Here is a 17,097-nt window from a genome sequence, read left to right as displayed (position 1 = left end):
TAATGTGGTCCGGTACCGTTTGTGGACTAGTTAGTTACCGTGGAAGACACACATATTATCACTTGAGTTTATATATCTTTTGGGCAGATGTCGATCCGAGAAGTTGATCGTCTGCGTGCAGAAATCCGAACCATTTTACTTTATCTATGTGCACTGCAAACAGCCACCCCCACAGATTCTTTGTGAGGTGAAAGAAACGCTGTCCCATGAGCTTACTAGACATTAAGCAGGCTTTTCAATACTGTGCTGGTAGAACACTGCTCACATTATGTGCCCATGTCTTCGTTTTTTACGAAATATGTTTAAATGCTCAAAGGGCTTGCTTTACAGACCTTTCTGGCTCAGGTGGTTGCTGGGAGCCTGGTACTGCCACTTGTTAACAGATCTGTTGTTTATGTGCACAGGGGAAGAGTGCGACCTGCACTGTACGTGTAAACAGTGCCCGGCGAGCCTGGGACAGGAAGGGATTAGGATTAAAGGCCGCATCAGGGAGGGGTGAGGGTGGATTGCTCACGCAGAGGAAGGTGTAAGTAAAAGAGGCCACTGTGCTTGCCAGTAAGGCAAGAGGAAGTCTGTGTGCTGGGGCAAGACTAGTTAGTCAGTTCATACATCATTCTAGGACTCCGCGGCGCCCAGTACAGAGTTTTCCTTGTGACCACCGTACTTTTATTTATTTATTTATTTTAACTGTTTAATACAGCGCAAATCTATCTTCTAGGAGCAGTTTAGTTCCTTACAGAGATCGTTTCTGTTGCGCCAGGGACAGCTCTTAAAGAACAGGAGTTGTACACAGAAGAGTGTTTGACAACGACTTTATTTTTGATGTATTAGGCCTTTTAAGAGGTGTCCAGCATGGATATAACTGTCAGATAACCTAATATTTATTGGAGTGTGGTGAAATCATGACTTTTGGGCATAGTCATTTTTATTTTTACTTCACACGTTAGCAATCCTTATTTCCAGTTTGAAGACTTATTGATCATTATTTACGTATAAGTATTCAAGTTTTGATCTATTGAGAGAGCGGGATTAGGACTCAAGTTTCTGGGTTGACAGGGTAGTAACTAAATCAGGAGACAAAATCACCCTATTTTGAAATTAATTGATTTTAAACCAACACTGAGCCACACAACGTATACAAATAAATACATTTATACCTCATCACTGGGTATATTCACTGAATTGGCGAGTTTGGCACTGTAGTGTCAGCCATTATTGTGCTAGCCAGATTAATGTGCCTTAACTGTGCCACGTCGCTGGGTGGTGTCAATATTGTGCCATGCTTGGGGTCATGCCAACTTTAAGTACTACGTGGTGACAAATTATATTTTTTCTGCATGGCCACGTTATCTTGCAAGTATTGTACAGATAGGCATCATTAGCAATTGTGTGTATATAGCCTGGGTAATGTGACCGTGTTATATACCCTGTCTGTGTGCTCCAAAAGGAGACTTTGTAATTGAAGATGGGATCTTGTGAATACTATGGCAGCTTCAAATGGTCGTCGCTACACCAAAGGGCCTTAGAATGACTACTTCATAGCAGGGTTCATGTTCTCCTGACATGGCTTTCCAAGGGAAGCTGCAAAAGTGTGAAGGGGCAGCTTTCTACCGAAAGGACGTCCATTTAGAGAACCCAACATTAAATAAACCAAGTGAAATGTTAAGGCATTATTTGACCTTTTGGGGATTGTTAGTATGATTGAGTGAACATCTACAGCCTTTATAGGACAGTTTACCAGCAGCTCGGTTCATGCTGTATGCTAGGGTTTATAAGGTCATCATAGGGTAAAGGCAATACCAGATCATACACTTCCCAGGAAATAGCACTTTTTCTAGGAGCGTGAGCCCCAGATACTCTATTTGAACGCCAACACTCGGTCTACGGAATAGAAGGATATACATGGTGGTGGCAATAAGCAAGTCCTTCACTATTGGGCATATTTGGATATTACTTCTGGGCAGTAAATTCTGTTAAGCTAAAAAGAATTTATATAGCGCGCATACACCGGGATGGTTTCATGACGCTACCCGGATAGATACCTGTGCCCTAAGGAGTTACTCGTAAGCCTGTCCAAACAGCCAGGTTTTAAGAAGTTTTCTAAAACCTAGGAGGTCGGTGCAAAAGCGAATTTCAGAAGTAAGAGAATTCCAAAGTTTAGGGGCCAGGATAGCAAACCTTGCACTGCCTACAAGCTTAAATTTAAATGAGGCAGTGGACAGTAATTGCTTACGGGCCGAGCGCAGATTACGTGTGGGGTCATGCCTTATAATCAGGCTGTTCAAAAATGTACGACTTCTTCCGTTTAGAGATTTGAAAATGAGGTAGCAGACTTAGAAGGCGCAGCGTTGAGTAATCAGGAGCCAATGTAGCTTCCTCAGAAGCGGAGTGACATGGTGGTTCCTGGGTTGATGGTAAATCAGGCGCACAGCTTGATTCTGTACTAGCTGCAAGCATTTTGATCAATCTAAGGGGATGCCAAAATACGAGTTGGCATAGTCGGTATGGGATATAACCATAGCAAGAGTCACCTGAATCAGAGCTTCCTGGGTGTGTAATCTTTGGATCTTTTTTATTTCCTCAGATGGAAGAAACCAATGGAAATTACTGACTAGATTTGGGACTTCATAGTAAGGTCCTGGTTGATAGTTACCCCAAGGCTCTTGGCCGAACTAGAAGGGGAGGGGTGTTGACCCAATTCCTTGGGCCAAAACTTAGGGCCCCAGGGATTTTTATGAACACCTCCTGTAAGAACCAGCTCTGTCTTATCCGGGTTAAGTTTTAGATGGTTGCTGTTCATCCATTCACTAATGACAGCAAGGGGAACTGAAAAGTGTGGACCGAATCGGGGGAGTTGCTGATGAAAAATATATAGGATATATATATAAGTGTGAGCTGGTTCAACAAATACCTTATCCAGAAGTCCTCTCGGTCAAATGAGGGTCTGCTTACTTCACACATGCTGTATAAGAATTACATTTTATGTAATAGTACATCACCAAGTAAGTTGCCCTAATCTGTTAAACAATTGCACTTTCTGTTAAATATAGACTCCCCTTTAAATCTTTATTACTATTTTGTTAGGTACACTCTATAACCAGTGTGACATACCCACAAGAGCACTTGTTGCTACAGCGAAACCACAGCCATATTACACATTCAATGCTAGCTCATGTGAGTTGTGACCCCCAGATCCGGAAACCATAATTTCCTATCTGCTGTATCCACCCCAGACGCGGTCCTCCTGCAAGGTACTGTTAACTCAATCAATATGTGTTACACAAGTAAATGAGGCCCAGTTATACCCTTTAGGACCCTTACTTCTCATGAAGCCCAACTCAGTGCGTGCCCTTTCATACAACCATCTTCTTAGCATTTTTGTCCTTCATCGGTAATCTCTAGAATCCTTCACCTCCCAAAAATGTACTCGGTTGTGTCACATTACTCTTTTCCCCTATACATAAAAAGGCACATTAATGTTTTTTCTCTGGTTTTAGTTCCTGTCCCAAATCTGTGGGGTTGCTCACATCAGGGATTCCCCGTGAAGAACTCTCCCCTTCTTCTTAACCTGACTGACAGTCAAGTCATAAGATGTTTAATCTCCAAGTTGAGAGGTGGTTACAGGCCCCCCTTTGTAGCCCTCTTAATGTCACTCTCTTTGATCTTCTATGATGACTGTATGCAGTTTCGAGGCAGGAGCCTCCTGAAGCAAAATGAGCAGCACTGCTCACTTAATTTCAACGGTGAAAGGCCGAGTCGATCCTACGTGGATTCAAATCTTTGGTGATCATGCCACTGGGCCAATTCTCGACCCACTGAACTACCTTACTGTATTCTATTAAAGCAAACATCCGAGCAGGGGGAAATGTCTTGTATGGATCAAGCCCTGCCCCCCCTCCCCCCACCCCTTCCCCCCACCTTCTCCAAAACAGAAGGGTTGAACACTGCTCAGAACATATATGCAGCACTATCCACATATGTATATTGTGAGGGCTCCACAGCACGTACTTAATTCTAACCTTGTCTGCCCGTTGGAATATACAGCTAACCGTATATGTGCCAAGTAGAGCCCTTAAGCATGTTTGTAGAACTAACCATGTATGTACCCAGGGGATCAAGGGAGTATGTTCACAGCTTACCCGTCTTTTCCCAAACGAGCAGCAGGTGAGCATCATTAACCAAGTATTTTTCATTGGTGTCGCATGGCGTGAAGGCACACCATTAACCCTGTAGATTCTGCATAGCATATACACTGTAGTAGTGAAGCATGTGCCTATGGCGTCTAAATACCATGGACGTGCACAGAGTGCCTGCTCAGGGGGGTCGCCATACAATGGATTGATTCCTAAAAATATATGTCCCAAGAGGATCAACTTAGTATATATGCTCCGCTTTAGTCGGTTGTGTACACACCCTGCTTTTTATGTATTAACTAGCACAGATTATTTAGTTACCCCTTGCATGCTGACGGCCCCAAGCCGTCATGCACTATGGTGCTTGTGTGCTGATGACGGCTGGGGGCCGTCATAAACCCACCCACTCGCGATTCTGCCGCACAGGCGCAGAATCGCTGCCGCATGGAAGGGGTTAAGATAAGGGACAAAGACGCCGACACTCATGATTGGGTTGAAAGTGTCTTTTTACTTTGTCTCCCAATATTAAATGCATATGAAGGCTAATTAATTTAGATTAGAGTTTATTTTCTTTGCGTCTAAAGTCTCTAAACCCACTTCGGAATCTGATCAAGTGTTCAAACGGGATGTGCTTTACGCTCACAAAATGTAAAGAGGTGTGCTCCATAGCATGGATGCACCACATGACTGGCTGACTCGTACATGCAGCCAGTGGTTATACAAAGGGCTTGCTGGCCGGGCGCTACCTTTATTGTTGTTGCGGTTAATGAGTCTGTAGCCTTTTGTGGTTGCTGCCGTTACTGGCGGCTCAATTAGCTGAACAGCAAGGAAACCTCGAAAAGCTATGCCAACTGACTGCTGTTGAAGGAGCAGGCTTGAGTGTGCGCCCACAGTGACTCTTATCTATGTGAGCTGTCTCTGCAACAGGGGTCTCCAACCTTTTCTGTAACAAGAGCTATTTATATTCAATGAAAATCATCCCGAGCTACTTAAAACTAGTGATGTAAAAGTGAACACCCCATTCAAAAGTGTCAGCAGTGATCACAACGGTGCATAAGCAGGGTTCCCAGTAATAATATCAAGAAGGCTTTTGACAATTTGAAATGATATTGCATGGGTAGTACATACAAACCATAGCTGCAATCCCCCTGACACCAAGGTATAAATAGTAGTAATACATCCCTCCAACTCTAATAGCTTTAACCACACTTTAAAGATTCAACTATTTTTCTACAGACATCAGCTTATGACTGATCCAAATCAACCTTCCAATTTTCGGCCCATCTCCCTGTTACCTGTGTCTTCCGAAATTCTTGAAAAACATGTTCATCAAAATCTAGCGGAATTTGTAACTGCCCAAGATTTGTTGCCTCCCTGTCAATCAGGCTTTAGAGCTGGTTTTTCGACAGAAACCACTTTATTAGGAGTCACATAAAATCATTCAATGCCAATTAGATAAGGGCGAGACAATGGCCCTTATATTATTGGACTTAAGTGCTGCTTTTGATACGGTATCACACACTGTATTAATTAGCACCCTTCGCTCTTTAGGTATCCGCGATTCAGCACTTAATTGGCTCATCTCCTTTTTGACAGAACGCACATTTTAAGTTTTTTATCAAACAGCCTGCACAGACACACATGTCTTTGTACATGGTGTACCACAGGGCTCTATACTCACTCCTCTATTGTTTAATCTGTATATGAGCCCCTTAGCTAAGGTGGTGGAAAATTCAGGATTATCGATGTATTCCTATGCCGACGATTCCCAGCTGATTTTTTTCCCTTTCTTCTGAGAACATTGACTCCTCCTCCCCACTCAAAGAAGGTCTAATTAAAATAGCAGGATGGATGCAGGATAATTTTCTTAAATTAAATGGAGAAAAAATGAAGTAATTATTCTCTGCAAAAACAAAAATTTGTGGGGCCCACATCATTGGCCTTTGGAAATGGGCACGCTTCCCGCCCATGTTTCACAGGCACGCAACTTAGGCATCATCATCGATGAATCCCTCAATGTACACCAGCAAGCTGTAAAAACCTCGGCCACGTGCTTTGCCATCCTTAAATGGCTAAAAAAGATCTGCTGGATGCTGCTCGAGTCAACCAAGAAAACCGTAGTCAATGCCTTGATTTCCTCTAGGATTGACTATGGGAATATTCTCTGTCTGGGCTCAAATAAAGCAATTACTCGCAAACTACAGGTGATTCAAAATTCAGCGGCCAGACTGCTATGTAAAATCCCTAGAACTACTTCCACTACCCAATATCTCCGTGACCTTCATTGGCTGAGGGTCGAAAACCGAATCAAATTCAAAGCACTCTGTTTCATGCATAAAATTAAAGCTGGCAGTGCCCCAAAATATCTTCAATCGCTTGTCACCCGTATCTTCCATCTCGTTCTCTCCGCTCCTCTACGTTAAAGAAGTTTGTCATCCCCAAAACCAAGCGCTCTCGGATAAACGGCAAATCTTTTTCCTACCTAGGGCCCTCGTTATGGAACTCTCTGCCTTTCTCAGTACGAAACGAGTGTGATTATATTAACTTTCGTAAAGCTTTAAAAACTTGGCTATTTAACATCTATAGACTTTTCTTTATCTAACCCTACTTGCACAACTCCACAAACTCGCGCCGGGAAACCCTTTTTGGGTAGCTGCAACGCGTTAGAAGTGCAATAATAATAATGATAATAATATGAGTTGTGAAAATACACACATTTGCGTCTTGAATACATACATTTGCGTCTTGAATACATGCTTTTTAATTCTGGTATACATATAATAATTCAACCAAACAAAAGCTTCGATAATTGTAGGCTGGCTGCACACAGGAGAGCTACTCACAGATATCTGGGAGCTGCTCGTTGGCGACACCTGCTCTGGAATGTGCACCATGGCAAACTCTCTCGTCTGTTTGAACAGGCTCGGGAGTGTGCCACAACGCTAGAATAGCTGATCCAGAAGGAACAGACTGAAGTCTGCACAGTGATTCTAGGCAACAACATTTTGCCTTGCATGGTGCTTACCAACATATCAATCATATTTAAGTCAGCACCACCTTGCACACTTGTGAGCTTCTAAATAAACTGCTCCCAGTGGACTTAACATCGATCTTCTTGCCAGTGTTCTTTAGAGAAGACATTAGGATCCATCAGTAAGTCAGAGACGTAAGTGAGACTGAAGTCTCCTAAAGCACAGCCATCGAGTGACTTAAAGACTGACTTTCCCTCTTCCAATCCCGGATAGCTTGAGTCTCCCTTCATTTGATGACCTTCTATACTGAATTTATTCTCTTAGTCAAGTATCATAGAGGTCCCACGAGAGATCACCCCTAAATTAAAGTGGATGGAACCACATCCTTCCTCATCACAAGTGTAAAATCTCGCCATTTCATAATTGACCGCTCATTCAAAAGACAAATTCCTAAGAAGCAGTCTGCTTGGAGTTAGCCATCACCCCTGCTTAAACTCCAAAGCGAACTGCCTGAAGCACACTTTACAACAACTGTCCAGGCCCTGATCGTTTCCCACCTGGACAGCAACGCCTTGCATTGCCAGCATTGCTGCCAGCTTTCTGGTTGCATTGAAGTGTTTTCCAGGCTGCCGCTGGACTCCTAATAATTTTCAGGAAGTACAAAGCATAACTTTGATCCCAAAAGTACCTCACTGCTCGCCTCCATCGTTTTCTAAATGCGCCCTTTTGCTTGCAAGCCAGTATCTAGTAGCACAGAGCCATAACTAGGTGAACGTTTCTCAATGGCAGGAGGCCAACTTAACACAAGAAATTCTGATAGAACCACTTGGAAAGCAGCAGGCTTGAAAAGGTATAGCGCAAGATCCTGCCACACATCAGTATAGGTCCTCCATTTGAGAAAAGAAATGCTACTCCCTTTAAACTAATACAATTTAATCCATCATTAAGAAAAAACTCATTGCTCATTGGGTCTCGGTCAGACAGTGAAAAAAAAACCCTGTTAGCTACTCTGTACACAGATGCAAAGGAAAGCACAGTTGGGCAGTCTGCATGCTGCTTACCACCCTGTAAACATAACATCAGAACAATGTAGTTGGTAGTGTGGATGCACTTCAACATCAGCCCTTCCTTTTGGCAAATAGCTAATCATTCACCCTCGTGGTTAAAAGAAACGACAAAATCCTATGGAAATTCACTTGGACCTTAAATACAGACCGCATAGTGTGTGCAAACGCAGACAGCAGTGTGTGAAAACACAAACACAGCTGGGTGACAAACAGATATCCATTAAATACACAGACCTGACCACAAAACAACTGATTACTGGCACTCCTGTCGGCCTCAAAGCCCAGGACCATGCTGAAAGGTTCCCCCCATAGATCCAAGAATGGTAAGGGGCTATACAAATGTCAGAAATATGTTTAAGGCTGCTTTTCAAACAATTGCTCAAAGGGCACGATTGTTGCGGTTAGTGTTTGTGGTTTTTTTTTTTGGGATGGCGCAAGGTCAGCTTCTTCTTTGGGTGCACGCGGTGTTGGGCCTTGCGCATCATTTCAAGCTAGGGAGATGGCACAGGCCTGTGAGTGTGCACGGTGCCTTGTTGCCGCGGCTTTTGGGCAGGTTTCGCCAAGAGCCTAAACACCGTTCACTAAAGGGGCTTACCTTAAAACAAAGTTTATATTTGTGGTCTTCTTTTTTTGCCGATGGTTGCTGGGATTAATAATTTTCCTAGCGGCGATGCAGTGGTATTACTAAGTTACAAGGGAGTTACAAAAGTGTTTGTTTGTTATCTTAAAATGGGTTGTTGGCAATTTGCAGAAATGCAACAGAAGAGATTTAGGCAGACACGTGATAGTCTCTAGGCTGTTTTCAGAGAGAGAAGGCGTGCATGGATGTAAGGAGAAAAAGTGTAATTCCTAGGTAAACAAGCATTTGCAACGTAATAGGTCTTGCATTAGGAAAGTTTGAGTTATTGGTATTGTAAATTACACATTTTTTATTTGTGTTCGTTTTGAAAATAGCGAAATTAATAGCTTTGTCATTTACAATGCCAGTAGTTTAAACTTTCGCAAATGTGACACCTATAGCATTTGTAATGCAATATGTGTTGTATTTACGTGATTTAGATGTATTGATATTACAAATAACAATGACTTTTATTTTTTTTAAATAATTAATACTTAAATAAAAGCTATTGTAATTTATAATGGCAATAGCTTAAACTTTTGTAAATAACTTTTGTGAAGATTATGTTCAGTGTATTTTATTGTGAAGAAAATCCAAGAACAGAAGTGAAATATAAAGATCTTTTTGTGACATTTGTAATAAAGCTTGAAACATTGAGAGAACATATTTGAACCAGTTGTTGTTGAATGGTTGCACAGATTGATGCTATGGTGGCGCTGAGTGATATTGTGGTGGCGACGAGTGATGATGTGGCGTTCAGTGATGCTGTGGTAGCGCATAGTGATGTTGTGGTGGTGCTGAGTGATGCTGTGGTGATGCGATAGAGTGAATGGGACAGATAGATAGATTGAGTGAGGGGCGATAGATTGATTGATTGAGGGCGATAGATAGATTGATTGATAGAGTGAGGGCAATAGATTAATTGATAGTGATTTGATAGAGTGAGGGGCGATTGATAAATTGATAGAGTGAGGGGCGATAGATTAATTGATAGTGATTTGATAGAGTGAGGGGCGATAGATACAGTGAGGGGCGATAGATACAGTGAGGGGCGATAGATACAGTGAGGGGCGATAGATACAGTGAGGGGCGATAGATACAGTGAGGGGCGATAGATAGAGAGTGAGGGCGATAGAGAGTAAGGGCGATAGATAGAGAGTGAGGGGCGATAGAGTGAGGGGCGATAGATAGGTAGTGTAATTATGTGGCGTGTAATTATGTGGCACTGAGTGGTATGTGGAGTGTATGTTGTATTGAGTAGAGTGTAATTATGTTGCGTGTAATTATGTGGCACTGAGTGGTATTGTGTGGAGTGTATGTTGTCTTGAGTGCAGTGTAATTATGTGTCGTGTAATTATGTGGCACTGAGTGGTCTTTGGAGTGTATGTTTCGTTGAGCGCAGTGTAATTATGTAGCATACAATTATGTGGCACTGAGTGGTATTGTGTGGAGTGTATGTTGTATTCAGTAGAGTGTAATTATGTGGCACTGAGTGGTAATGGGAATGTATGTTGCATTGAGTGCAGTGTAATTATGTTGCATATAACTATGTGGCACTGAGTGGTATTTGGAGTGTATGTTGCATTGAGTGCAGTGTAATTATGTTGCATGTAATTATGTGGCACTGAGTGGTATTGTGTGGAGTGTATGTTGTATTCAGTAGAGTGTAATTATGTGGCATGTAATAATGTGGCACTGAGTGGTATGGTTTGGAGTGTATGTTGGATTGGGTTGAGTGTAATTATGTGGCACTGAGTGGTAATGGGAGTGTATGTTGTATTGAGTTCAGTGTAATTATGTAGCATATAATTATGTGGCACTGAGTGGTATCGTGTGGAGTGTGTTGCATTCAGTAGAGTGTAATTATGTTGTGTGTAATAATGTTGCACTGAGTGGTATTTGGAGTGTATGTTGCATTGAGTGCAGTGTAATTATGTTGCATATAACTATGTGGCACTATGTGGTATTTGGAGTGTATGTTGCATTGAGTGCAGTGTAATTATGTGGCTTGTAATTATGTGGCACTGAGTGGTATTTGGAGTGTATGTTGCGTTGAGAGCAGTGTAATTATGTAGCATATAATTATGTGGCACTGAGTGGTGTTGTGTGGAGTGTATGTTGTATTCAGTAGAGTGTAATTATGTGGCACTGAGTGGTAATGGGAATGTATGTTGCATTGAGTGCAGTGTAATTATGTGGCATATAACTATGTGACACTGAGTGGTATTGTGTGGAGTGTATGTTGTATTCAGTAGAGTGTAATTATGTGGCACTGAGTGGTAATGGGAATGTATGTTGCATTGAGTGCAGTGTAATTATGTTGCATATAACTATGTGGCACTGAGTGGTATTTGGAGTGTATGTTGCATTGAGTGCAGTGTAATTATGTTGCATGTAATTATGTGGCACTGAGTGGTATTTGGAGTGTATGTTGCATTGAGTGCAGTGTAATTATGTAGCATTTAATTATGTGGTACTGAGTGGTATTGTGTGGAGTGTATGTTGTATTCAGTAGAGTGTAATTATGTGGCATGTAATAATGTGGCACTGAGTGGTATTTGGAGTGTATGTTGCATTGAGTGCAGTGTAATTATGTTGCATGTAATTATGTGGCACTGAGTGGTATTTGGAGTGTATGTTGCATTGAGTGCAGTGTAATTATGTAGCATTTAATTATGTGGTACTGAGTGGTATTGTGTGGAGTGTATGTTGTATTCAGTAGAGTGTAATTATGTGGCATGTAATAATGTGGCACTGAGTGGTATGGTTTGGAGTGTATGTTGGATTGGGTTAAGTGTAATTATGTGGCACTGAGTGGTAATGGGAGTGTATGTTGTATTGAGTTCAGTGTAATTATGTAGCATATAATTATGTGGCACTGAGTGGTATCGTGTGGAGTGTGTTGCATTCAGTAGAGTGTAATTATGTTGTGTGTAATAATGTTGCACTGAGTGGTATTTGGAGTGTATGTTGCATTGAGTGCAGTGTAATTATGTTGCATATAACTATGTGGCACTATGTGGTATTTGGAGTGTATGTTGCATTGAGTGCAGTGTAATTATGTGGCTTGTAATTATGTGGCACTGAGTGGTATTTGGAGTGTATGTTGCGTTGAGAGCAGTGTAATTATGTAGCATATAATTATGTGGCACTGAGTGGTGTTGTGTGGAGTGTATGTTGTATTCAGTAATTGTGTGGCGTGTAATTATGTGGCACTGAGTGGTATTGTTTGGAGTGTATGTTGCATTGACTGCAGTGTAATTATGTACCATATAATTATGTGGCACTGAGTGGTATTGTGTGGAGTGTGTGTTGCATTCAGTAGAGTAATTATGTGGCGTGTAATTATGTGGCACTGAGTGGTATTGTGTGGAGTGTGTGTGTTGCATTCAGTAGAGTGTAATTATGTGGCGTGTAATTATGTGGCACTGAGTGGTATTTGGAGTGGTATTTGGAGTGGTATTTGGAGTGGTATTTGGAGTGGGTGGAGGTGCCGGTGGTGGACGTGGTGGTGGCGGAGGACGTGGTGGTGGCGGAGGACGTGGTGGTGGCGGAGGACGTGGTGGTGGCGGAGGACGTGGTGGTGGCGGAGGACGTGGTGGTGGGCGGAGGACGTGGTGGTGGGCGGAGGACGTGGTGGTGGGCGGAGGACGTGGTGGTGGACGCGGTGGTGGTGGACGCAGTGGTGGTGGACGCAGTGGTGGTGGTGGAAGCAGTGGTGGACGCAGTGGTGGTGGTGGAAGCAGTGGTGGATGCAGTGGTGGTGGTGGACGCGGTGTTGGTGGTGGTGGTGGTGGTGGACGTGGTGGTGGACGCGGTGCTGGTGTTGGACGTGGTGGGCATGGTGGTGGTGGACATGGTGGTGGTGGACGCGGTGGTGGTGGACATGGTGGTGGTGGACGCGGTGGTGGTGGTGGACGCGGTGGACGTGGTGGTGGACGCGGTGGTGGACGCGGTGGTGGTGGTGGTGGTGGACGCGGTGGTGGTGGTGGTGGACGCGGTGGTGGTGGTGGACGCGGTGGACGGACGCGGCGGTGGTGGTGGTGGACGCGGTGGTGGTGGTGGTGGACGCGGACGCGGTGGTGGTGGTGGTGGATGCGGACGCGGTGGTGGTGGTGGTGGTGGACGCGGACGCGGTGGTGGTGGTGGACGTGGACGTGGTGGACGTGGACGTGGTGGTGGTGGACGTGGTGGTGGTGGACGTGGTGGTGGTGGACGTGGTGGTGGTGGACATGGTGGTGGACATGGTGGTGTTGGACATGGTGGTGTTGGACGTAGTTGTGGTGGACGTAGTTGTGGTGGACGTGGTGGTGGTGGACGTGGTGGTGGTGGACGTGGTGGTGGTGGACGTGGTGGTGGTGGTGGACGTGGTGGTGGTGGACGTGGTGGTGGTGGACGTGGTGGTGGTGGCCGTGGTGGTGGTGGTGGCCGTGGTGCTGGTGGTGGCCGTGGTGCTGGTGGTGGCCGTGGTGCTGGTGGTGGCCGTGGTGCTGGTGGTGGCCGTGGTGCTGGTGGTGGCCGTGGTGCTGGTGGTGGCCGTGGTGCTGGTGGAGGTGGGTCTGGTGGCGACGCTTCGCTTGGTCCTCTGTGCTCCTTGCTACAATCCCACTCCCTGCTTTCTATCACGAAAAGCAAACCCGAAACGAAAAGAGAACATTTCAGTAGCAACATAGGTGCTAAGCTCCCTCGTAATATTATTGAAACAGTGAGAAAACTCTGTGGCACGAATCACAAACAGGGCTCCGTTTCAGCAGGAACAGGGCATTTAGAAAAATGTTTAGCGCAAAGACACACACACATGCACCAAAGCCTCAGCGTTGCTGTCTGTTAAAGTGGAATATGCTTATTTTAGTAGTATTTCCGAGTGGTTTATGCCACCGGGATACAAGAAGTTTCCAGACCACGTCTTGTATTTTACCACCTAATGCACTGTGACTTGTAGTCTTGGTGATCAATCATGTCATTTGAGCCAAACTGACCTTTGTTGTACGCTTGTCTTATAAAACGCTATATGCAACCTTCTAAGGCAGATTCAATGAGGGTTACTTAATTACTGCATGCCACTGGGAAATTACCGCCTAAACCTCACTCAGCTGCAGAGAGCAAAGAAAAATAATGAAATGGAATTACCTACACAGCGTTTTTAATTTTTTTTTTTAATTATTCTTATATTTTATCCTCATTCGCCGACTCGCCACCCAATTCTTCTAACTGATCCACCACTGGGCTTTTTATCTCATAAGCTGGGTAGAGAGAGGAGGCATAAACCTAACCTATTTTTGAGTTTGGCCTCCAAACAACCGATCCTTCTTAGCCATCTAACTATTACCTACAGAGCATTGACCATGGAAACTTGAACCCTCTTGACACTACATTTTCAGTCCTGAGTTTTGGTAAAATAAATTTCTAGTCTCGTCAACTAAACTACATTGACCTCATAGAAATGAATTGATAAAGGGAAAATTAGGACTGGGTAATTGCTGTCTCAGTAACCGTGCACCATGTGGTAACCTTAGAAACTAGGAGTGCTTGTGAGTAGTTCATCCACTGCCAGTGTTTTGTTGAGTAACCTTCGCATTTGTAGATGTATAGTCAGATACGAGAACTATGGACTACAAGTCCTAGAATGCAGCGAGCTCTTAACACATAAGGATCCTGTTCTATGCATCAGACTACAGTTAATTAGTCCTACGTACATTGCAGCCGAGAGGCTGCACACAGTTGTACACATTCTGGTATCGGGTATTCAGATGCACAGCAAGGCACAGTGTCTAGCACAGCTGCCTGGGCCGTTCCTCGCCCTGGAAATCACGGTGCCCCCTGTATCAGCTCAAGCTGCATTTAACACAAATACCTAAATGACCAGCAGCTCTTGGGAAGAGTTTACTGGTGCTCATGTAAATGCTCTAATATCTTTGGATCGAGGTCGCTCTGTATAGCACTGCAAAAAATAAAAAACTTAACACCAGGTTGCAATTTCGCTGTTTTGCAGTAAGTGTGGTTTAACAATGTATACAGAGTTTGAAATAAAGCCCGAGTGAGAGGAACATGTAAAAATACAAAGAAACAAGCTCTCAGCATTGCGTGGTGGGGTAGCGGATTCCTTTGAAATCTGATGCGGGGGAGCGGATTTTTTTGAAGTCTGATGCCGAGGCTCACAAGCTGATAAATGGTTTGCGATGTGCACTGTAGGCAATCCGCCTTTGGGTGCACTCTTGAATGCACTTACTTTAATCAAGCCAAAGCATCCCTAATGGGATTGCTTCAGCGAGACCTAAAAAGGAGGGGTGACAGAAGTTTTAAGTTAAGGTCAGTTTTAGGAATATAGAGAAGGCTTTTTGACATAGCATGCAATCTGAAGAAGCAACATTGAAAGAAATCACTTTAATTTTCATGTGCTGTATTAGGTGCTTTTTATAGGTAATGAATTCTGGGGAAGTGTGTCCCCTGCTCTGCTAACACTAGATCACCGCAGTCTCTAAGCTTCGCATCTCACCTGATCTCAAGAGATCCCCTGGACACACGGTCTACAGGCACTTCTACATCTCCTTTCTGCTTGTATAGCACACTCTCTTGGCAGAAGGAGTAGGAATAGCTTAAGATATTTAGGAGCATTAAGTCCTGTTTTTGTCTGAAGCTGTGAATCTGCTTCAAGTAGATACTGTGCTGTCCTCATTCATATGATGAAAGCACTGGGTACCTTCTCCACACTCTTGGTTAGTACGTACCTCAAGGCACACCTCAAGAGCATTGTGCTCTCGCCCCTAGCTCCTTTACTTCTCTTGAGAAAACTTTGAGCTCACTCCATGGATTATCTTTCACACCTTTAAAGCACTGCCAGCTTACTTCGTGGACTAATGTACACACCAGGGGGCACTGTGCGCTCACTGCACACCCTATAGTATATATTTTGAAAGCACTGTGGGCATGCTCTATGGAATATCATACACACCTCATGAGCATTGTTCGCTCACTATGCAGTACATAGTAAATATATTGAGCATTCTGCTCTCACTGTGCGTGCTGTAGTACATACGTTTGAAGCTCTGTACATTAACCGCACGTTGGAAGCAGCATGTTTCCTCACCTGTTCGCTTGTTAATTAGTGTGTGCCATAGTAAATATGCCAGAAAGGTTGTGTGCTCACTGTACAATGAAGAGCATATTCTGTATGTATGCACGCCTCATGGACCATAGCATGCACGTTGAAAGCACAGTGCACTTGCCGCATGCCCTAGTACTTACTTTAAACGAAAGCACTGCATGGTCATCACGCTGGCCTTTTGCATGTATGCTCTGTTCACTAAAAAGAGGTTAAAACCGCGCTCTCGCTCTCTGGCTCTCTCTCTCGCTCGAAATAGATATAGAGATATATATACACGTGGAGGGGCGAGTAAGAAGCAGCACGGATGGGGGTGGGTGGGGAAGAAGCAACAAAGACAGAGCATGGAAGGGGGAGATGCAACACAGACATGGGGTGGGCGTGGAAGATGCAACACTGATAGTGGGTAGGAAGGGAAGAAGCAAGAAATGTTTTATTTCATGCTTCTTCCCCCTCCCACCCCCTGTCTGTGTTGCTTTCTCCCCGCCAACCACTCCGTCCTTGTTGTTTCTTCCTCTACCCTGTCCGTGCTGCTTCTTCCACTACCCCGTCCGTGCTGCTTCTTCCCCGTCCACCCCGGTTCATGTTGCTTTTGCCCCGCCTACCCTGGTCTGTGCTGCTTTTGCCCCGCCTACCCCGGTCTGTGCTGCTTTTGCCCCGCCCACCCCGGTCCCGCCCACCCCGGTCTGTGCTGCTTTTGCCCCGCCCACCCCGGTCTGTGCTGCTTTTGCCCCGCCCACCCCGGTCCGTGCTGCTTTTGCCCCGCCCACCCCGGTCCGTGCTGCTTTTGCCCCGCCCACCCCGGTCCGTGCTGCTTTTGCCCCGCCCACCCCGGTCCGTGCTGCTTTTGCCCCGCCCATCCCGGTCCGTGCTGCTTTTGCCCCACCCACCCCGGTCCGTTCTTCTTCTTCCCCGCCCACCCCGGTCCGTTCTTCTTCTTCCCCGCCCACCCCGGTCCGTGCTGCTTCTTCCCCGCCCACCCCGGTCCGTGCTGCTTCTTCCCCGCCCACCCCGGTCCGTGCTGCTTCTTCCCCGCCCACCCCGGTCCGTGCTGCTTCTTCCCCGCCCACCCCGGTCCGTGCTGCTTCTTCCCCCGCCCACCCCGGTCCGTGCTGCTTCTTCCCCGCCCACCCCGGTCCGTGCTGCTTTTCCCCCGCCCACCCCGTCTGGGGTGCTTCTTCCCATCTGTGGGGCTTCTTCCCAT

The 17,097-nt window shown here is 45.1% G+C and overlaps 1 protein-coding gene across 1 annotated transcript in view; it reads left to right on the top strand.

Annotated features, from left to right (window-relative positions):
* FBXL20 (F-box and leucine rich repeat protein 20) overlaps window positions 1-17,097 on the top strand; it is a 658,452-nt gene that overhangs the window by 1,193 nt on the left and 640,162 nt on the right. The gene's annotated exons all lie outside the window — the stretch shown is intronic.

This window comes from Lissotriton vulgaris, chromosome 5, assembly GCF_964263255.1.
Source record: "Lissotriton vulgaris chromosome 5, aLisVul1.2, whole genome shotgun sequence".
NCBI lineage: Eukaryota > Metazoa > Chordata > Amphibia > Caudata > Salamandridae > Lissotriton > Lissotriton vulgaris.
This window is presented reverse-complemented; position numbering and strand designations above follow the sequence as displayed.